At 38.5% G+C, this 23,585-nt stretch overlaps 1 pseudogene; it reads left to right on the forward strand.

Annotated features, from left to right (window-relative positions):
- The window catches only part of LOC139720017 (uncharacterized), a 69,495-nt pseudogene that overhangs the window by 21,011 nt on the left and 24,899 nt on the right, over positions 1–23,585 (forward strand).

Here is a 23,585-nt window from a genome sequence, read left to right on the forward strand (position 1 = left end):
CGATAATTTGCCTTTGTGTGTGAATAGCACACAAAGACTTAAACTGATTTTTAAAATCCCATTTATGATATACTGTAAAACATGATATATTCGCGGCACGAAATTTTCGCGAATTGGAGCAGACGGCCTTTTTCGTGGCATGAAATTTTCGCGAATTGCTACTGCCATTCAATGCATGTAGTATAGACAAGATATTTCGCGTGCATTTTAATTTCGCGAATCTTGGCACTTGCGAAATTCGCGAAATTAAAATGCACGCGAACATTCCTTGTTTTACAGTAACTTGCCACAGTAGGTCCACACACTCGGATGCCGGGTCACGACCTGGTCACTGTTTATTTTTTGTTAAACTGCACTCTTGCGATAAATTGTCCTGCGCAGCGTGTGTTTGAAAGGTGGCAAATAAAATCAATTTTTGCAGCGCGATGCAAAAGATGATAACTCCTGTACACTTGTATGTGTGAATGCGGCTGGAGATTGCTGAAGTTTGGTTGCCTTTGTGCCTCCTCTTTCTCAGCTGATAATCTTTGTAAGCTCGGTATGACATTTATGAGGCTAATATGTGTGATATCGCATTCATATGGACTGTTACAAGAAGTCGTAATTGCAACATACACATATATATGTATGTTTGCACTTACACTGTACATGTATGAATATGTAGCATTGTACTCAAACATTGTGAATTGTTTCTTTCTATGAAAATAGTAGCCCTGAGTCACAAACCATCTTCCATTGCTGTTACAAAAAGGCAACATCTCTACCGTACGATCGTGGTATTTGTCAAATGTGGCCGTCAAGATCTGAAAGGATGATTTAATAGTGTCGTGATGTTACTTTGCCTGTCTGGCTGTCTCTTTTGAAAAGTTTCTGAAGTTTCTTCCCTAGCAGAAGTGATTCATTGCTTCACATGGTAAAAGAAGATGCAACCTGTAAAATCTTGAATGAGGGCAATGAAACAAGAATAGTGGCTGACTTGTGATGTCGAGTAGCCATCTTTACTACATTGAAATTAGCCGTTAGGAAACCACAGTCTGGAATGTTCTGGAACTCAGGGTAGCATGGATGCATGTAATATGTATTTCATCACCAGGTTGTTGACACTGACAATGTGCATTCAGTAATTCACCATCGTGCATGTTTTTACCTCAAACAAATTGTGCAATGCCTTTCCAGTGTAATTGCGTGGCTATGAAAATGCATTAAAAACAATTCCTCCATAATAGATTTCATATGATTGATTTTATAGTTCAGAATTATTCAATTGTAGTACGGAATTAGAAAATTGCATGCCTTCAAATCAGTTCCTGCAAGTGAAAAGTGTTTGTATTGTGTTCTGTTGTGGCCTCCTAAGATAGAAGGGAAATTGAATTGAATCCGTGCAATACTTTTCAGGGATTTTCCCTCTGGACTGTTTACACTGGATATTGGCAGGGCTGTTGCAATATATGTGATGGGAACAGATATTGAATTTAACCGTTTACTACCCAGAGAAGAATAGTTTGCGACATTAATCTGTGGATCACAGTCTTAAGAGGTTAAAGGGAAGCAGTCCTGAGATTTTCACTGTACTGATAATTAAGAAGAGTAAAAAAATATAACCTTTCACCAATTTATACGCGTGGACATCAAAAATTGTCTCCGTACGCGATTTTTAAAAAATAATTCCTGCAAGCGATCGTGTAAGAGCCTGCCAAAAGGTGCAACGTCATTGATGCCCTACTCTCAAGTTGACAGCTGTGCCTCAGAAAACCAATTTAAGTGTTCAAAATGATCATATCTGATTTTTTCATAAAATGTGACAATATGTGGTTTTATTATTTCAAACAAAATATTTCAAGCTTATTTATATATACAATTAATATAAAAATAAATAGTAAACATGTATTTATAAATAACTAGGGATGACGAGCAGAACACTGCTGGAAAGAGTTGTGCATCGATGACGTATGACTCTCCGCCAAGACTTGCTCATTTGCAGAGACATACTTTTTTAACCGAAATGTACGAGCTTATTTGGTGCTTTGAAAGTTTGTCTTTGATGAAAGTAGTTCATTGGAGGTACCAACAACAACATATTTTTTTAAATTTCGTGAGGACTGCGTCCCTTTAAGAAGGTGGTATTCAGTTCCCATGGCACTGAGTTGCACCTCATAGTGTGCCCCACCAGGAAGAATTCCTGGAAATTTGGAAGATAATGTGGCCAGTCGCGTGCTTGCATATTATGACCATGATAAATGCACATGCACAGTATAAATCGGCAAGTTTAAAGTTTGAGCATTTCAGTAAATATATGCTTTCATGCATACTGTGTGACAAGGATCTTCTCTCCAAATCCCATGGTCCTGAAAACCAGCTGCTTTCCAAATGGCATTATGGGTTATTTGTTTGAGGCTCTATTTCAAGGAAGGATACACTTTTCAAAAATTCACAGTAAAGCAGTGTCTTTCGTAATTTTGAAATTAGATGATTTTCCAACATTAAATGTGTGTGTGCATACATCATACATGAGTCATACGATTAACTGTCTCAAATAATGCTGTTGCAATGGCAGGACAGTTTTTGCTCATTTCAAATTTTTCTTAAGACACTTGATAAGGTTGAGTCTCATTCTTTGGGTTGTACTATGGCCATATGAAGTTAAAACATGGACCTTGTATTAGGATACTGTAAATGTTACATCATGATTCGAAGCACTAACAAACCATTTTTTTTTTAAATGTGTGTGTGTGTGTGTGTGTTTATTCTGTTCGATTACAAATAGGTTTCTGCTTGCTGCCCAAGACTGACGTTTCGTGTCATCAGAACACCGACCGATGATGGGATCGTGAAAAGGCTCTGAACAAGAACGGCAGAGGAGAAGCCTGCGTCAGACCTGCAACGTCTGGGCACACAAGACTCAGCAGAATTATTGCGGTGTCAATCAACTCACTGATGACTCTCTCTCTCTACCTGGACCTTACTACAAAGTATGCTGTGATTAATGAGAAGCAGTTTCTGTGCTCCCCAGTTACCCTTATCTTTGCTCTCGAGACCTCCACATAAATCAGCAAGAATTCTGCGTCTGGTCATCGTGCAATTTCAACAGGAATCAGAATTGCCTCTGAACAGCCATTGAAGGGGAAAGGGGAAAAAAAGGAAGAAAACAACGCTGAAAAAATCTGGCATCTCTCTTCTCTGCTTGCCATGGAATAATGGAGTTTACATGATTGATTGCCGGGGAATCGTGGACAAGCAGCAGAAGCACTATGCATCAACATCTTCTGGTATACTGAATTTCATGTGTGGTAAGATATTCCCAATTTATTATTTTGTCTATGGCTTGGAGGAGAGGCTTTTGTTGTTATAGTTGCAGTGTAAAAGGGAAGACAATGTGAACTATTACAAGGTGTGAGGCTCATGGTGAAGAGACCACAGATTGACATTACACCTTGCAAATGATTGATGCCCTCAATATGGAATATCTATGGCAATAATGAATGAGGGACACAAGGGAGACTAAAAGATCTATTTTATATTTTGTCACCTTGATTCTCATTCTATGCATTTCACTGAGCAATACTTGCATAGATTTTCAATATTTATTCTTAAAATACATTGTGTGTACGGTCTACATATGAGTATACAATTTGTTCATAAGGTATATTTGTATGAATATGTATACACATGTGCATAGTGTTTACTGTTCTAGGCCCTATAAATAATTGGAGTGGTAGTGGAATGTAACATAGATTTTCCTAATGCTCCTCCAAGGATGATACCTCATAATCAACCAGCGAATACAAAATACTAAGGTACTTGTAGTTCAGTAGCAATGCAGAATATGACATGGATCATTCTAAGCACCATCCTTCAATAGGCAGATGGACAATTTGAGCATTTACAGGTTTACGAGTGCAGTTCCCTGCCATGGTCACTTTGACTTCAATAAGTACAGAAAATAAAAACAAATATCTTTCGTAGAAAGAAATTTGTTTTTACTAGGAAAGTCTTGGAAAATCTTAGCATTTCAAAAGGTTTGCATGTTTTCACAAAGCAGTAATACTGGTAGTAACACACGTATACAGATTGGGTATAGTGTTCGTGACGTAATGGCCTTACAAAATGTACATGTCTCAATTGACCTAAATACGGCAAACAAATCTTTTCGAAATATCCTCTTATTTTTGACAGCATCATCCTAAATGTTATGAACAATTTTCAATATGAAGTGAAAATCTGAGAAAATCTGAGAAAGTTTGAGAATTCTCTAACTTTCTTATCTTACAGTGTATGTCTAATGTTGATTAAAGTGATATCAATCTATTTATTAATCTCATTCTAACCACATTTCAATGTAAAATCAATGTAAAGATGTGGTATAATCGCCCTTTAATATGAAATTGCACACACAATGATTGCAAGCTGTTGAAAAATATTTAGCCAGGTCAGCTGTAGGGACTGCATACAGAGGTGTATTGGTGACCCCAAGGTCATAGTCATGTTGTGGAGCAAAGCTCAAAATAACCTCAAGTATAACATGCTCTGATCAGTGAGGTGGAAGAGAGTCTCTTCCACCTCCCTGCTCTGATCATTAGATGTCTTGTTTACATCTCATGTTGTGCTACAGTGTATAATTATGTAGTTCACACAGCCTATTCTCTTAATCAAGTGTGTCATCTTATTTTCGAGGTGACATTTTTTTTTTGTGTGTGTGTGTGTGTGGAAGAGTACACTTGTTTTTTCTGATACAGGGTGCTTCTTCTTGCTTAAAATTGGGGAAATCAAACTCGCCACTCCAAGTGAACCCTTTGTTTGCCAAGTTTATTTCCTGTCCATTGGTTTGTGTGTGAAATTTGTGCACATTTGACTTTAAATTGGCACGTAAAGGGTTAAAGGGATCGTATAGTTTTGGTTGAGACCTAATTTCAGGTCTCTAAACATTTTTTATGAGAAACCTCTTATGAAATATGAAAGAGCATGTAATTCCATGAGGAATTCAATGTTTATTTGATGAAAATTGGTTTTGAAATGGCTGAGATATCCAAAACAGAGCGATTCTAATGAAGTGTGGGACCCACATTTTATTACGATCGCTTTGTTTTACTTTGTTTTTGGATGTTTCAGTCATTCCAAACCCGATTTTTATCAAATAAACTTTGAATTCCTCTTATTAATGGTATGCTCTGTACTATTTCATAAGTGTTTTCTTGGTATCTCGCAAAAACTTAAAAGCCCAATGCTCATCTCCACCAATACTGTACCATCCCTTTCTAGGGCAGTTGTCTGTTTGATACTAAATATACAGCTGTAATATGGGGTCCATGACCAAGAGCCTAATCAACCGAGGGAAAGAAGATGTTTTTTAATACCAGTGTAATAGAAGCAAAGGTTTAACCCTGTACATGTAGGATAGCACATTCTGGTTGCGCAAGGCATCCCATGGTCAGCCCAAATTTTGACCAGTCTGTCGTCGTCTTTACCCATCTTGGGATAGGGCTGGGCGGTCAGTGCCAAATTTAATCCCTGCACGAGGAAAAATTTACAAAAGGAAGAAAAAGAAACTTGTGCATTTTATGTCTGAATGAGGTCAAAACGACACTGGAATTTTGATCACTGCTGTGCCTATACGATATGTATTAAAAGAAGGGGTACAACCACTGAACATTTATATTACAACAGCTACGTCACTGTGCTATTGAGTGGCTAGATGCACATCAATCACTTCACGTACATGAATGAATCCTCAACATTCAAAACTCCCAGAGGGCAAAATTGATTTGGTTTGAAAATTGATTTTTTTATTTCTCATGTGAAATCAGAGTTGACATGTTTTCCAGTGGGAATGGCTGAATATTGCCCTTTGATGGATGATGATAAAAGCCACTATATGGCCTGACCTTGATAATAGATGGTCTGTGGGCAGACCGGCACGAATTGATTTTTCTCCTCCGAGAACCATGGAAAGATGATGAATAAGATGAGAAAGCACAGTAAGCCTTCATTTCTGTATAATTTTTTGTATTGGCTCAAGAAAAGGTCCCACACTGTACTAAACCCATTGAAGACAAGTCCTATGTAAGAAGACTCGGGCAGGTGTCTATGGCAAATGCATGTTATAGCAAAATCAGTCCGTCCTCAATGGGTTAAAGTGACGCTGCTGCAAAGGTGGAGAAACAGAATGAGAGTGACACATCAAGAGTCATTGATGGCAGGAGGCCCGTCACACAAAGCACAACGAGTTTTCTGTCAAATTTGCATAATGCAGAATGTGTGTTCTCCCACCAATTTCACGATAATTGGACAGCACTCGGCCTTTGAAAATTGACTTTAGGAGCTGGCATAATTGATGTCAACCTGAGGATGGCATGTTGGCGGGGTGGGGGGGGGAGGGGGGGATGGATTCATAAGCAAAAAGAGTGAGCAGAAATTGGTATGTGGCGGTGGCGACGTACAGGGCGTGTGCACAGGTGTATGCTGAACCTGTGTGTTCATGATTACATTTTATACTTCAGTGCCTGGACACTTCTGTATATTATTATTCACTGACAGTGATGACAGAGTGCTTTGTGATGTAACATTTGCCTGGAAGTGGCCATGGCTGAGAGGGCAATTTTCTGTGTTTCATCAGACCCGCTTTTGTCTCTCTGGAAGTGTGTGCTCCCGTACAGTTGTGCCAGCCAAAGGCAATTCGCTGGAATCAGATGGTGAGAAGAGGGCTGTTGCCTGGCAACAAAGCCATGCACATCAGATCCCGCTGCTACATCCCTCATATTGGCCTGGCAAATAAATTATCACCACTTCGGGAAGTTCAGTTCGTAGCTTCTTGCCTCCGAGGTTTGCAAAATGAAGCCAAGGAACAGGCCATTCTTGTTAGCATGCATTTTCCTTTTATCGTACTGATACATCTTGTGTAGTTTCTGATTTGCCTGAGGAGTTTGCCAAAGGCAATGGGAAGTGTAAATAAGATGTCCTTGCTGATATTTCTTTGAAGGTTGTGGATTGCTAATTTGTATTATGCTCACATGGTAATGCTGTAGTAGATGATAGATGCTACTTAAATTTCTGTACCATGGATATTTGGTGGTGAGATGTGCAGTTTTTTTTATGTATACTGTACATCTTGACAACATTTTGTAGTCAGCAAATACAATTCAACTTTTGAATGAGCCAGTTAGGAGTTAGTTTACGGGCACATACATGTAGGTCCAAATGACCTTTCTTTTTTTCTCAGTCGGTCAGGGGCACATTCATTTTCAGAGCGACTTAATGCATAAGCTTTACGTAACAATTTATAGATTCATCAATCCTGTTCAAACAAAGATTGAACTTGCGTAGACCAGATGACCAGAATAATCCATCAATTAACACTTGGAAATGCATCCATTTCATTATCTTGCATTGAATTTATTAACAACCTCTTTCTGTTGATATTGCCAAATACCACTTTTGCTGTCAGGTGGATGTGCTGGCAAGCAGCATTTATAAGGATTAGGGCCTACATGAATAATAATTACATAATAATACATCACAGTTGCTTTAATATCCCAGTGAATTTAAAAACTAACATGCCTGTTGGTCTTGATGACCTTTCTTCTGCTCATGCGCAAAGTGGAGATTCTGCGAACTGGCTTATTGTATCAAGGGACTTCTGTATACATACCGGTACCTTGTACAATATTGTAGGTACGGTACTGTATAGTCATAGTGCCTCTGTTAGTTTAATACTGTGATGTTAGCAGGAAGTGTTGCACATTTGAAAGGTTGTCTTGTATCGTTATCTGAGTGTACATGACATACATTTGTAATACACTTTAAATATCACATTCCAAAGGCCTACAATCTACAAATTGTACTACTAGGTGTTTCAAAAAACATTTCCCACTTTTGATCAGTAATAGTTCAAAAACTATTCATTCGATAAAACTGTCATTGATATGAGTAATAGCTGGATAGTGTACAATTTGGTTGAAGGTAATTTGCACGTGAAAGCATAAATCAATTTCATTAAATCTAAGATTGATTTTGAAGTAAGGTTTCAGATTTTGGTCAAATTTTAACCCTCTGTACAAAAATTGAACTTCGCACAGGAACCAATGATGTGTATGTGAGTGTGTGCTGACAATGGCCCTGAACAATGGACATGCACCTGTTGGACATGCACCTGTTGACTGGGCATGTCCCTGGCACATGAATGCTTAATCAATAATTCATGTGGATTGCCCTGGGCACTGCTAGTCTGAATTCATTCACGGTAAAGTGCTTGCAAACACCACATTTCATTCCAGCTGGCAATCATTTTCAAATTTTGCCTCACATATCATTAAATTTGGGATATAAATAAGCATGAATGATCTAAAGTTCCTCATTTTAATATAACTGTCTACTAATTAAATAGTCTGACAAATTTGTCGCTTTTTCTATAAAAAGAGATCATTTTTGGTAAAGAGTTCAGCAGCATTTGTCATTGGGGCGATTTGTTTCACAGTTTAAGGCTCCATATACACAAGTGTATATACTCTAATTGATTTTCTTTACTTCCTGTCACCACGTTTACCATAGAACAGAATGTATTCATTGTAATTTTGTTTTTTCAGAAGTAGGGAGAGCACTGTCGCGACTCAACGACAGTATCGACAGCCGTTTGACTTTACACAGATACCGCCAGAGGCTGAATAAAGACTAGTTGTGATAGTGGAATTTCTCATGAATAAATAATGAAGCAGTCAAACCCTGGCCATTGTTCAGGACCATTGTCAGGGTGTTAACCACACACTCCCATACACACCCATTGACCCCTGTGCAAAGTGAAATTTTGTACAGAGGGTTGAAAATAGAGCAAAGTCTGGAACCTAACTGTGAAATTAATCATATATTTCATGAAACATACAAATGCTTTCATATTTAAACTAACTTCAACCAAATTGTACACTATTCAGCTATCACTCATATCATTATCAATGACAGTGCTATTTCATATATAGTTTTTGAATTATTAAGAATCAAAAGTGGGAAATGTTTTTTGAAACACCTAGTAGTTTGTACATTACAGTAATTGACTGCTTTCACAGTAACCAATACACTTAATTTTGCACTTCCCACATTCTATGTTCATTCAGTAAATATACATACATGTACATACAATGTATTATACCTGTGTATTAAAGCTTGGCTTTAATTTGCTCTTGAATGATAAAATTATAAGATGTTGTCTGATATTTAAAGTCTGCAGGTCAGAATGTGGTATTATAGGCTGTAGAGAAAAGCAGAAGCAAGCTTGTGGAAGTTGCACAGCTCTGTGGGTGCTGAGATGACATTCATCAAACAGAACAAGTGAACATTTGACACGACTAACTGATTCGACGAAGCTGAGAAACATGTCCCCTCTTCTGAAATTAAAACTACTTCTAAAGTGATATCCCTCAATTATCTCTATTTTTCATTTACCTCTGTTTATTATAAAAGAAATGATTGATCAAGTTCAACAAAGAAAAATATAATCTCTCTTTTTGGGTTACTTAATCATCCACTTTTTATCATGCCCATAGCAAATGGAAGTTGGCCATAAAATCCATTAGGAAAGCCATCAGTAACCATCAACAATATTTCTTACAATGTACTGCTGTGTCTGAACTGAAATGACGGAATACAAATGAATGAAGGGTACTTTAGGGTAGCTGTCCACATCCCCCTTTCATATTGGCCTGAACACACAGATATGGTGAACATGCTGTGTGCGCCCTAGACCAAGTGAACTGTCAGTGTGAAAGGTGCAGAGGGGGAGGGATTCTTTGGGTGAATGCAACATGAACAGTGAATGAACACAACGTGAAATTTGTACTCTTACAATCTTAGCATGAATGCAGAAGGTCTTCGGGAAGAAGTTCTGTGTTGCATTCCTCATCTGCACTGATTGAAGAAATAGCTGAAATGCTATGAACATTAACCTGGTAAACCACCAGTCACTTTATACAAGTTACTGATTGTCCATCGTGAGCAAGAAAGGGCAGTACAGTCGCATACCGTACATCCATCTGTGTGTGCAGTATTTTGATCATGAAACACCCATGCTTGGCATCTAGCCTGCTTTGGAAAAAAGGTGCGAAAGTTACCACAGGAACGTATGCCGAATGGGTTGCGATGGGAACCTGTGCCAAGCCTGTCCCATAGGGTCTAGTATGAAGGGGTGTTTCACTCTTTAGTTCAAGTTGCTTGATTCTTGTTGCACATGAATTGATCGTCTAAATGGCTGGATGTGTACAACATGAATAAGAATCCAAGCTTGAGCTGGTATTGGCTGTCTTCATGGTGAATACATATATTCATGTGTAGACATACAATTGAGTATATGAATATAAGAACGACCCAAGTCCATGGAAGATCATTTCGAGTAAACTAAAAAAAACTTCATGTCTTTTTTATTTGTCCAATAATATTCTATTTAATTATGATGGGAAGGCAACACTGTATATACAAATTAGAACATATATTATTATGACAATTAACATTTACATTAATTGTGGAGATGCCATTTTGTGTGGTGGACTTGGGTCGTTCTTTGATTCATGTACATGATATTCTGCTATAGAGATGGGAGAAGGATGAGTGAGGGCGCTATTATATGAATGTAAGAATGACTCAAGTCCTTCATTCTTACAGTAACATAAGATTTAACTCATTCATTTCAGGCACTTCCGGGGGTAATTAGGATTTATCATTTACACACAAGATGAGTCCATGCATAAGCTACAATTTCCCATGTCAAACTAAATTTGGCCAAAAATTGGACTTGGGTCGTTCTTACATTCATATACATGTACTCAATTGTACAGTTCTTTTCAGTCTTGTGCATGGAGACACATGGAAGGTTGTGCCCTTGATTACCAGGCCCTGGGTTACTGGAGTGTGTCACAGTTGTAGTTAGGGAACATTATTTGCAGCTGGCAATAAAGACCCTAAAGCGAGGAGAAACATACAGTATGTGGCTCGATTGAATTGGTCTTTATTTATTGCCCACCAGGACACATTCAAAAGCCACGAATAGTGCCCATCAGCAAATATGTGCATCGAAGTGTACACCCATTGAGTGTGTTTCTACCGAGAGCACTTTGCATCACCTCGCATCACTGCGAATTTTGTCCCCCACATCACCTCGTATTTTACAACCACTCGAGCTGTTTCTACTAAGCGATAAAATACGCAGTGATGCAAGGTGACGTGCTAAATGTGGTGAATCCGGAAGTCGCGTATTTTCAGGTCACGGTAATCACAAGCCCTGCCTGTGCTCTGCCATTTTGTGGTATGCCACTGAATTTCGTTTAGTCTATTACTCTTTCTGTACAAAATGTCCCTCACCAACATTTCCTGCCACTTGGTTATTAGAAATCGTTGCAGGTTGAGGGTTCAGTTAATGCTCTCCAGGGGCTCCGACATATAACGTTAGTATTCCAGCGAAAATGAATTAGGGAATCTACAACTTCGAGACGATGCGATTTTATGGGAAAATGAACGCAGTGTAAAATCAGAGCAGAGTATAGTAGAGCCTATAGGATATTAGGCTGTTGGACAAGCAAACAATAGATGATGAAAGTACGCAATTCACATGTACCACCACCTCATAATATTTAGTAGGAGTTGGTACAGTGTACAAGGCATGATACATGCGAAACTACAGTCGCTGTGTACACACAAGTGTCGGAGTGTGCGATGAACCGATTGAAAAGCGCGGGGCGAAAGCTCCCAATAATTCGAGACTTCCGGTACACCACAAATTTCGCTACACGGTTTCTACTGAAAACCGTCCCTCGCATCACAGCGCATCGACCACCTCAAAAGGTGGATGACGGAGCACCTCGCATCACCGCGCATCAGCCACTACCCGATCTGTTTCTACTGAGGAAAAATTTGAGGTGTCACCGCGCATCGCCGTGCATCACTACGTATCACCGAGAATCACCTCGCATCGCCTCACATCACCTCGCATCACCTTGAATTTTCGTCGCTCTGTAGAAACATGCTCATTGGTAACGGTCAACTCCAGTCAAGATTGGTTGGCTGTGTGTGTACTTACGTAGAGATCAGTGATGAAGTGTACACTTAATTCATTCTGGGGATTCTTGAATGTATCCCAGCTGGGCCAGCCTTCGCACTCCACGCTATCCTAATGCTACAGGGCCTGTTAAGTGTAGAAGACTCATGTCAGCATCTGAATGTGTGTACTCCAGAAGTCATAACATGTTTAACCCATCCCCGTCACCTCCCACAAAAAACGTGGTTTTTATTATTTATGACCAAAAGAGGGCGTCCTAGGACCTCAGGCTTGGCCAGGAGCTGTAGAATAATTTTAGCCAATCACAGAGATCCTTACTGGGACTCAGAAAAATAATTTATGCAAAGAAACATATTTTAGAATGTCTCTTATTGGCCAAAACACCTGCCAGGGGTTCGAGCCTGCTGAGAAACTAATCAATATTCATGTTTACAGCGCGCATGTATCTTTGTTGCCCCAGCAACTGCAGTGATTTCTTACGCGCGGTATCGTGATATCGATCTCCTCATAGAGTGCTTGACGATATCTCCTTGTGTGTGTACGTGTACTGCTATGCTATGCTGGGGCGGGCACGGGGGTGTGTGTGTCGAATTCCATTTACGTTAGTGAGTGTGGGTAACTTCTCTAGGTTTCCCGTCCATTTCTCTCTCTCTTTTGCTTTCGTATCATTCTATATCTTTCATTCTCAGAGTACAATCGTACTTCTGAGAGTGTTTTGTTCATTTTTTCTAAGTGATTATCTCGTTTGCAACAATTTAGAGGTGAGTTTTTGTCCTAGTGTTTGTTGAGTTTTTTGATTGAACACGATGTAGCTTATCTACGTATGTGCGCAAACATAGTAGCTTGTGTGGTACCCACTCGTTTGTTTTCCGTGTAAGCATTTTTGCCGTAGTGTCTTCATCGTTCGTCTTCCAAGCATCGTGTTTTCACCCTAGTTTTTCTCATCGTAGTTTTTTACCTCGATTTTTTTTTGGGTGCAAGATGTTCTGTGTATTTTTTTGTACGGTAATATGCCATCGTTGATGATCTTCGTGTATTCATTACTAGTTTTTCACCTCCGTTTCATTTTTGTGTACAACTAATGTCTAACGTGGCGTAGTTACAACTATGTTTAGAGCTAGTAGTTAGCTAGGTCTGCGATGTCTATATCGTTTGCTGATATGTTTTGTGAGCTGAGAGTGACTATGATGGGACTATGGAGTGATATTCAGGGTTTTGCTGTGGTTGAGGTGATGGCAAGATGTAATTTATTTTGTGTAACCATGTATGACATTGATGATGGCGAGTAAAACTACGACACGAGTAACCTAGCCTAGGCCAATAACGAGAGCTAGAGTGAGACTGAAGAAACGGGGGCTGATGCTCGCTCGTGCACGGGAGTGGTCTAGAGACGTGCATTACAGTTGTGTATTTATTTTTTTTTTCCTTTTTCTTATTCACTCGGGTATTGTGCTACCAAAATTCGTGTCTCTGAAGAAACTCAACCAAAAGCTTGACAACAAGTTTGCATCAGGTCTATTCTGTAGTACTAGCACTAGGTTCTAGATCTAAATCATAATGGCGATGCTAATTTAGTTTTCATTTAGAACTCGATGAAATCCATTTTCTTTGCTCATTTTTCAACTGATAAATTATTTAGAACTGTACTTAAATTCTGATGTACTGCATTCACCATTGTAATAAAAAAGAGCCTGCTGATCAGGGCCCCGTTTCATAAAAGATGTTAGGATGTCAACTCTTGCTGGAATGACAACTTCCTATAGCAACAGCCAATCAGGAAGCTGCATTCATGTCGTTACTATGACAATTGACATTCCAGCAAGAGTTGTTATCATATCAACTTTTTATGAAACGGGGCCCAGGTGTTTCATTGTATCCTTTTCATTTCCTCCCTATCCTTTTGGTTTCCTTCCTGTCACTTTCTTCTTTGACCCTGGATGGAAAAAAAAAATCCCATCTTGCCATGTAAAGACAGAATACATAACCATCATGAAATATCATGACATTGAAGTAATAATAAGAAATATTCAAGTGACCAAAATACTTGTTTGTGAAAATAAATAACAAATGAAAGGTGATTTCTTATGGAGCAGTTCTTTCAAATGTCAAACAGCTTCGATAATGAAGTGAAATCTGAAAACTATCCTGGCAACAAGTTGAAATTGATAGGGAATTCTGACAAAAACTGTCACACCATTTGATGTTTGAATTTGTCTTTTTATTGGATGAGGTTATAAAACTAAGTGCCGCCGATAAAATAACAATCCTCTCAATTTGAACAAGAGCAGTAGGGTGGTACACTAGTACGACTCAGTAAACAGCTGTATGCATCGTATCCATGGGCAACTGCGGGGTAACTGCAAGAAGGCGCAGGAAATTAGACTTGAGTCAAGAACGACTATTTATTATTATTTTTTTATTCAAACTATTTTTTTTCTTGGACTAAAAAAAAAAACCAAAATATTTCATATTACGCTTCTAAAATATAAAATGAATATATGAAGTCTTTTTATCGTGATTTCATGAAGAATTAGAATTATTAAAAAAATATAGATACTAGACGGGCTGAACAAGGAAGTCTAATTTCACCCCAAGAATTTGCAACACACCGCATCTCGGGTGCATTCCTAGCGTTCTTGCCGCACTCTCACGATCACCTAGCTAGGCCATGTGCACAAGCCAGTCACATGTTCACAGTACACACGTTGTTAGCCAGTTCACCGATCTCATTCCTGATCTCGTGCGTGTAGAAAATTCTCTCAAAACTAAGCCAGACATGATTTTGGAACATACATTACAATGTCAAGACCTTTTCAGTGGACTTTGAATTCGCTATTTGTCTGTTTTAGCTCTTGAATGTACGACTTCGAACGTCCGATTTGTTTTTTACTACACCACGTGGAGTCCCGGGTTTTCTCAGCCCCATTCTTCTCCACACACGTCACACTAGCACTGTGTACCTGTGTACACACACAAGCCATCGCGATCGAAGTTTGAGCGATAGCGATAACATGTGCGGAGCAGACATGCGGATTTCAGCACAGGGTAAATGAGTAGTTGAACGTATCACGATTGTAAAACAAATCTTTTTCTATGTCTCTGCAAATTTGAATTAGGCTATCTCAGCATAGATAGATTATGATACATTACAAAATAGATTAGCCATAGCAAGAACTTGCTTACATGAGAGTTATTAGATAACGTTGCAAAATAAAAACCCCGTCATTGAATGGAATGTTCCAGAGCTATCTCGGGGGCGGGGGGGTGGGGCTCGAGGACATTATGGACACGTCGATTCGCAAGTGGGTAAGATGTGATTACAGATGGCTTGAAATGAAGAGGATTTATCAATGAAATACACAGAAACAATATTTTTTCATAATTCCTGCACAATTTATTATTTCTTTTCATAAAATTCACATAAACTAGTGCTGTATTGAGTCAACTAAGTGCATATTAGCACGAGTGTACACGCATCATCCCTCCTGCCTAGTGGGAATGACACAGGCAGTTTTTTCCATGACGTATGAATGCTCTTCGCGTGTAGATCGCGCCGTAGGGAAGATCGCGCCCAAGTTCATGGCCAACTTACTAGGCAGGCACGATATTACAGATTACACAGAGGCCCGTACGTGGATGGGTTAAAATGGTGCTTCAGAAACATTATTACAATTAAAAGACCCGTACAGTGTAGATGTGTCATTTGTACTGTACCGGCACCTGAAAGCCGCTCATAGATCAGCAATATGCTTTAACCTGAGTAAGCGAAGCTTACTCGGCAAATCCCTCTTGTACGTGAGTGGGGCAAGATTGACTATCATTGATGATTTCATATTATTTGGTGATCAGTCACTATTAGTCAGGAGTATGATTGTCTTCAGCTGACAGAATCTTGTGTAGTAGAAGCTGTGTTGAGATGTACAGTATACACCAGGCCAATTCCACTGCGTTTTGTTGCATTCTTCCTGAAAAAAAAGAAGAATATTATTGCAGAAAGGAAAATCAAAACCTGTGTCTGAATTCAGTAGGCTGTACAATGCGAAAGTAGAATAGGACAATGAATGGTACTGTGAAACGAGGATATTCGTGTGCATTTTAATTTTGTGAATTTCACGAGAGCCAAGATTCAAGAAATTAAAATGCGTGTGACAGTTCTTATTTGTGTACACTGGGTTGAATGCCAGTGTTCATTCATAAAAATTGTTTGCCGCGAAAAAGGCTGTTGGCTCCAATTCACGAAAATTTCATGCCGCAAAAATATCTTGCTTTTATACAGTATAAATTCTGTAATCTCATTTATATTCGATAATCCACTGAATATTACTTGTATACAGTATATTTCATGAATGAGGTCATAAATGCCTCTGTTGTTTCTGAGTTTTTCATTGTATTTGATATTTTTGCGCTTTTTTCATGCTAAATCCACCCCTGAATGTTTCCCGTATTCTGTGATGATGTATTTACTAAAAGAGTAAGATTGTTACCCCCTGCTTGTTCTCACAAATTACAGGAAATATTGACAGTCTTGTGCCATATTTTGTGAACAAGCAGGGGGTACATTACAATGTAAGCTGTTTTTTTTTTTTCACATATACAACCGTATTTTCGCAAATGGGAAGGTCTGGGACATTTCTGTGAGATGTTGTTTTTGCAATTGACTTCACGCCTATTGTACTGTAAGTGCGCCATTACTGTGGCGTATGGTGACATTTTCATGTGTTGTCAAATTTGCCGTCCATCGATACTTCACAAAAATCGCAAAAATTAAACCCTCGCATAAATAACAGCTTTTACAGTAACTGGTGATAGTGACTTTAATATGTGTAAAATGGAAGTTCATGCTGTTTAATTAGTTGTACACTCCATTTTATGTAGACCTGAGCATTGTACAGTGTTACTGCATGGGAGCTGGGAAGTCCCACATCGTGTTGTGCACTTGTGTGCCTCTTTCAACTAGGTCATGTTTGCAGTGTCATTCAAAACTGCATTTCGTGATAAGCCTATCATATGAACGTAGAAGTCTATGGCTGAGGGTCCCAGTGTGCAATTCTATGTGTACATCGCATATCCCTCCGAGCAACGTCTGCTGAGAAAAGAATTTCGAATCTGTAATGTAAACGTGAATGTTGATATGGAAAGAATTGCTGAGGAGTAAGCTTGGTTTCTCCTCAAGACGCATTCCTTTTTCTTCTTTTCTTTTTTGCAGTTGAATACACCATTTTAAATGAGCCTGTATTATCATTGGCAGAAACACTTGCTCTATTATACAATGATTTAAAAAAAGCCTTTTTCAATCAAGTGATGTCTGAAAAATATATGATTTTGCATGGATCTGATAATCCATAAAACTTTGTAAAAATCAATGGTGGATGAATTCAACTACATTGTAATGATGTACAATGTACATGCTGCCCTCTCTGTGGGAATGTAGCTTTTGAGTGTATTACACTTTACAGAGTCTAGACAAAGACAATATTAGCATTAGAGTTATCATCATTATCTTTTTACTGTCACTATTATTATCTTCAAAGTTTCCTTTGTGACTGTATACTACATGTACATGCTGTGATGGACCGTGGACATACAATTGTAACATCTCATGAGAATTAGTCATACAAGTCAAATTGTGAAATGATTGAGGGTTAACTACTCCAATAGGATGCTCTATTATTGATCACTGATGTCATTATTGAAGTGAGCAAAAGTCGTAGTAATAGTATTGTCACTATTCTTATTGTTATTATGATCATTTATGATTGATGTCAGCATCATTACTGGTAATCAAATTTTTAAATTTAGAATTTAGGTCGTCAGTATATTGTATACTCTTTGCAGGATAATGGACCATTATTTTGCTGTGTACGTGTATGCCGTGCAACTTGGAAGATGTTAATAATTTTCATACGAGTTTGAAATAAGGATGTACAGGCTTCCTTGTACACTACCTGGTACACTAAAGTTCATTGTACAGAGTACAACATAAATTGACTTTGACAGTTGGATTTTAGTGACTCTTGTCGGTAGAACGTGGCTGTTGGTTTGTGGTACCTGAGAATTCACAGTTTGTTGTTTGAAAAAAACTTTCCAAAACACACAGTAAACAGCACAATTTGCTGTTTCATACTTGTGATGAAAATGTGTATGACCTTGTAATCTCATTGTGACTGAAAGATGGTTTTGAATAGAGGAGACATAAATTTTGTGAATTCTTTCATAACCCAACTGGTGGCCCTGTGCAAATGTTGCGGTTGACAGTAAATCTACTCCGTACATGGTTAGACATTGTGTGGCAGATGATATCAGTCATGAATCAAATCGTGGATCTCTGTGCAATGGACAGCGCCCTGAAAATGAAATTTACAGTCTAGACGAACTTTTTGAGGACTGACATCAGAGAGCCTCTAGTCTGTGTTTGATATTGAGCACAACATTTGAAGTTTCCTCTGCGAATGGAATGATGTTCTCAGTTTCCAGGTTATGGAATTATGCTATTGACTCATATCTCGCCACAGGAGAGGTCCCCGTCTGGCCGTAGAAATTTGGGCCATGTGCAGGCGACAGTGTGGGAAAAGAGGGAGACAAGGAATAATCCAATTTGATATTGTGTTCTGGCAGAAACATGTGTCGATGCATATCTCAAATGTGATGGTTGTCAGCCAGCAGTAGGCTAATGAGCCATCTGTTTAACTTTCTTACTGAAGTTACTATACACACAGTTCCCCTTTCCCCTGCTCTGGCCCTCTCTAAAGCCATTTCCACTGTGAAAGGGTACCTACAGTGTACGTTTGTACATTTGAACATTTCAGGGACATCACTTTATTTTCTGTTTCCAGTGTGCATTTCCCTCACTACAATACCATCTTTTAGAAAACTTTAATGAGAGTTAACTTTGCCCTAAAATTGCTTCAAAGAAGCAGTCTAAAAAGTATTTGAATTTTTGTCAAAATGACAAATTTGGGGGTAATGTATACTGTATGTAATGCTGAACAGACATGATCTATGTACTTTAGCATATGAAGGTCAAATAATGAATGCTCATTGAAACTTTATTGTTTTTCAAGTGAATGGCCTAATATTGATTAGAAAATGCAATAACAGCTCTAAAATACTGTCAAACATTTTGTTTTATAGCATTTGTAGACTTTTGTGTAACATACACAACATGGACAGACAAAAATGCAACAGTAATAACACTTTGAAAAAAATTTGGATGAATTATATTTGTTTCAGCAGAGATACACGAAATACAGACTGATTTTGTTCGATGAAAATAGCAGTGTGCCTCGTAGGACCTCTGAGTAGAGTTTCAGCAGAATCCCCTACCCTCCCAGAAAATTTCTAGATTGAAGTCAAACGATTTTAGTTTACCCACATACCAAATCCAGAATGCAATGAGTCTTTTATGTATCATTAGCACTTCTTTCAAACGAAAAAAAAAAAGTTAATTTCCACAAGTGTGTATATATAGATAAATATTTACAGGTGCTAGACCTTTAAGATTTTTTTATCCTGGCACTGTGAAGCGCAGAACCTGACCTGCAGGTATGTTTACCTTCCATGTCACATTATGCCTGCCATGACTCATGGCTCAAGAGTGCACAGCCAGAGAAGGGGATCAGAGATTGTCTCGCTGCCGCAACGCTGTTTAAATTTGCCAGATGCGGCGCGATCCTCAATGTTTGCTGCAATTTTGCCAGCCTCGGTGTCAGACTTTTGCCTGATTTTCTTCTGTGCTGAAATCTCGTTTTGCTTTTTTTTCTTTCTGTTCTTCCTGCTCTTGTCATATTTACTAGAAGAAGTGTGTGCATATCTACACAAAAACTGGCTTTTCTTTCATTCTGAAGTTATGAAATTACATCCTGTGTGAATATAGGTAGCCCATCCTAATGTGATGATCGTAGTCTCACTGTCAGCATCCAATTGATGGCAGAAGGCCATAAAGAAAAAAAGGAAGCACTTTAGAACATTGTAGTTTCCCTTCCTCATACCCAGTTGCTCCCACCCAACCCCCCCCCAAAAAAAAAGATAGCAAAACAAACAACAAAGGTACTGACTAACAATTTCATAGAATCCAGCTCTCCCGCTTTCGACAGGAAATCTCCCGACGTAAGTCCATTTTCGCAAAATCTCCCGTTCTCCCGCTTGAGATTTAGTTTCTCCCGCCCTGACACTGTGTCTCCCGCTTGAAATTATCTTTTTTCAAACCCAAACCTTTTTAAAACCTGGTGCCATTGTATGTTCGAAAATAAGCCTGAGATAGCACGAAAGAGCATCTAGAACCCTAGAGTTCCAGGGCCCTTAAGTTGGCTCTGGACTCCAGCCGCAAGGGAATTTGGGCTCATGATGTGCACGATTCGTGCACATCAAGTTGGAGTCTCCAGCTTGCTAGGGGTTTCAGGTGGGAGAATCTCCAGATCAGAAGGTGCTGGAGTCTCTGCAATTCTATCAAATTTGGTTCAATCTATCGATGTGTGTTCCAGTACATGCACCCCCAAGAAAAAACAAACAAACAAACAAACAAATAGTCACACAATGTTCACCAGCGGAGAGATGATTGCATGGGCTCACTTAAACCATAGGCTCAGATGAGCTATAAAATTGATTGATTTTTGTTGTTGTTGAAGAGCGACTAATGTTTTTTATTTGTCAGTAGCCTACAAAAATGAGAAAAAGATTAACTCTACGGCAATCCAAATGAGGGGAGCCTAGCCAGCAGCAAACATACCCAAAATTTGTCGCCAACGGCACATCTCAATACATGCAGCCTTCATTTCAGAGTCTGATATTTACAATGTGTGTACACCATATGGCATGCATGAACTCTCCTTGATACTTAACATCACAGTGGAGTCTGATCCTCCGATATTAGAAATTCCTCTCAAATGTCAACATCCGTGGTTTGGAAATCAACTATACAGTGAAAATACTATACAGATATAATACTAATAACCACAAAAACAACAACAAAGGTCATTCTGCACAGACTCATGTATCAGTTTATGCCCTTTCATGCACTATCAACTTAGCCTTTTAAGACCATAACTGACACAGGAAAGAAAAGAATATAACATGAAATGCCAGTACAACTGAACATTTATACATTCTTCTGAGCTGAGCAAATGATGAAGTTTTATGGTCAGACACAGTGGATGTGCTGTATGTGGTTTACTGATAAACAGCACGACTATCCTCCATTTCCTCATTACTCTCTTCTATCAAAATGTCAGGCAAAATGGGCTGTCCCTGTTTTTTTTTCCCAACCACTGTCGTCTTTAGAGGAAAGCAAACCATCATGTTAAAACAAAGTGACAGGTGATAAGCCTGTGTCCTATACACAGAATGTGAGTCTGTTTTTATGGTAGGCAATCTCTCTATTTTTTTTTTTTTTTACTCATAAGCTACAAAATGAACTGGCAATGCAAAGAAGGGATGTTGTCTTTCAGCCAACAAAATCAGATTTCAAATCCACTGCCCTCATAAATCGTTCTGCAGGCCAATTTGCTTTGATTTTGTGCTTGCTCTGCTCTGTTCCACAACTAAATACAATGTAAGTTCAGATCCATAGTTGACTGTAGTACAGAGAACATGGGTTGTAAGTGATAGCCCATCTTAGCTGATGCTCAGACTTACGCTTTGTATGCCTTTGAAAAATAATGAACAAGCATGAAAATTACTGTCCACATGTAACTGGTACATGTACATAAGCTGCTGTAAGAGAGCACTGATTTCAAATATCTTTACTCCACTTTAAAATTATTTTCCCATCTACGTTGTATTTATATATCTACCCATCTATAATGTATCTGCTGTATCCATCTGTCTATCTGTCTATTGATCTGTCTGTCTGTCTGTCTGTCTGTCTATCTATCTATTTGTATCTATCTATCTATCTGTCTATCTATTGGTATAGTTTGTTTTGCAAACTCTAACAGTATGAGTATAAGGGCTCCTTGAAGATCAAATATTAAGAGCCTACCCATTACGATATGTTTGAGGTAGCAAAGTGCTAAGCTCTAGAAACCGCTGAATTGATCTAGGTATATTTTCTACACTGTTGACATACAGTTATCTCCACATTGATACATGAGAGGAGAAAACATTCTCTGCATTCCTTTCACTGTGTTTCCTTAACATTCAAATTAAAATTGCCCCATGATGAGAAACAATTTAAAGGCATAATTTACCATTTGCAGATGAAATGAAAACCCAGCATTAGTGCTTTAAAATAGTTCTAAAACGTGAGTTACGGATAGAAACAACCAGATGTCAAAAATTTGAACCAGTATAATCGATGTTAAATATTGTCAAACATACAAAATTTGAACACTGGTTATAATAAAAATGTTTCCAGACTAAACCATCTACAGTTACGATTTATTGAGAAAAAAAGTGATATCTCCTTATATTTTACGCTTTATCGCAAAAATGTTATATGGTAGGATGTTTTGTGATACAACTGACCTACACATATGCATCAAAAGTGATATCTTGTATATTTTGTAAATCACTGCTCCCAAAGGTAAACAGGACCTTTAAGTTCCAATGTTAATCACACATCATCACAGTGTGATAAGAAAACCTGGAAGTACACTGACATTTTATCACTGTACTTTTGTGCCCATTGAGGCAAGTAGACTGTACTCTATGTTGAAACATTCATCCAGTCTTCTCGCCTCACCAGACTTGATGTACATTGTGTAGGCTGGTCTGCTCCTCCTTGACCTTGAAGTATAGTCACCACCATTTAAAGGACAAGTTCACCTTCATAGACATGTGGGTTGAGTGATAATGCAGCAATATTAGTAGAACACATCAGTGAGAGTTTGGGGAAAATCGGACAATCTATTCAAAAGTTATGAATTTTTGAAATTTCTGCTCAGTCACGGCTGGATGAAAAGACTACGATAGCTTGTGATGTCACGTGTGTACAACGATATAAAGAAAGAATAAAGAAAATTCAACATATTTCCATTTTTCTCACATAACAAAAGAACACTCAACTTTTCTCTGTCAGAAGGCAAGGGGAATAATATTACCCTTAACATACGTCAGTAGCAAGTCCAAGAAATGTGCAATTTCTTCAAGAAGTAAAGTTTTGTGAAATTATCCTTCTATTTTCCTTATATCGTTGTACGAATGTGACATCATACACCGTAGTAGTCTTCTTATCCAGCAGTGACTGCGCACACACTTTAAAAATTAATAACTTTTGAATGGATTGTCTGATTTCCTTAAACTTTCACTGATGTGTTCTACTAATATTGCTGCATTCTTTCAATCATTGTATATGAAGGTGGACTTGTCCTTTAATCAGGACTCAGATAAATGAGAACATTGATTTAACAGGGCAAGATCATGGAAACATTCCTGAGGCCCATTAATCGCATGGCTTAAACAAGCTGAGATGTAGACTGCACAGGACCTGCTTTTTATCAGATACAAATTGTCATTGAGCAAAATGAAGCAAAAAACTGGCTGGATGTCGTATTCTTTGTCTTTTCATGTTATTCCATAAAACCTGTGTACAGTACGCGCAATAAGAAACGCCTCCGTCAAT

This window comes from Diadema antillarum, unplaced genomic scaffold (assembly GCF_040938485.1).
Source record: "Diadema antillarum isolate AM-2024a unplaced genomic scaffold, OU_Dant_1.0 scf00000119, whole genome shotgun sequence".
In the NCBI taxonomy this organism is placed as follows: domain Eukaryota; kingdom Metazoa; phylum Echinodermata; class Echinoidea; order Diadematoida; family Diadematidae; genus Diadema; species Diadema antillarum.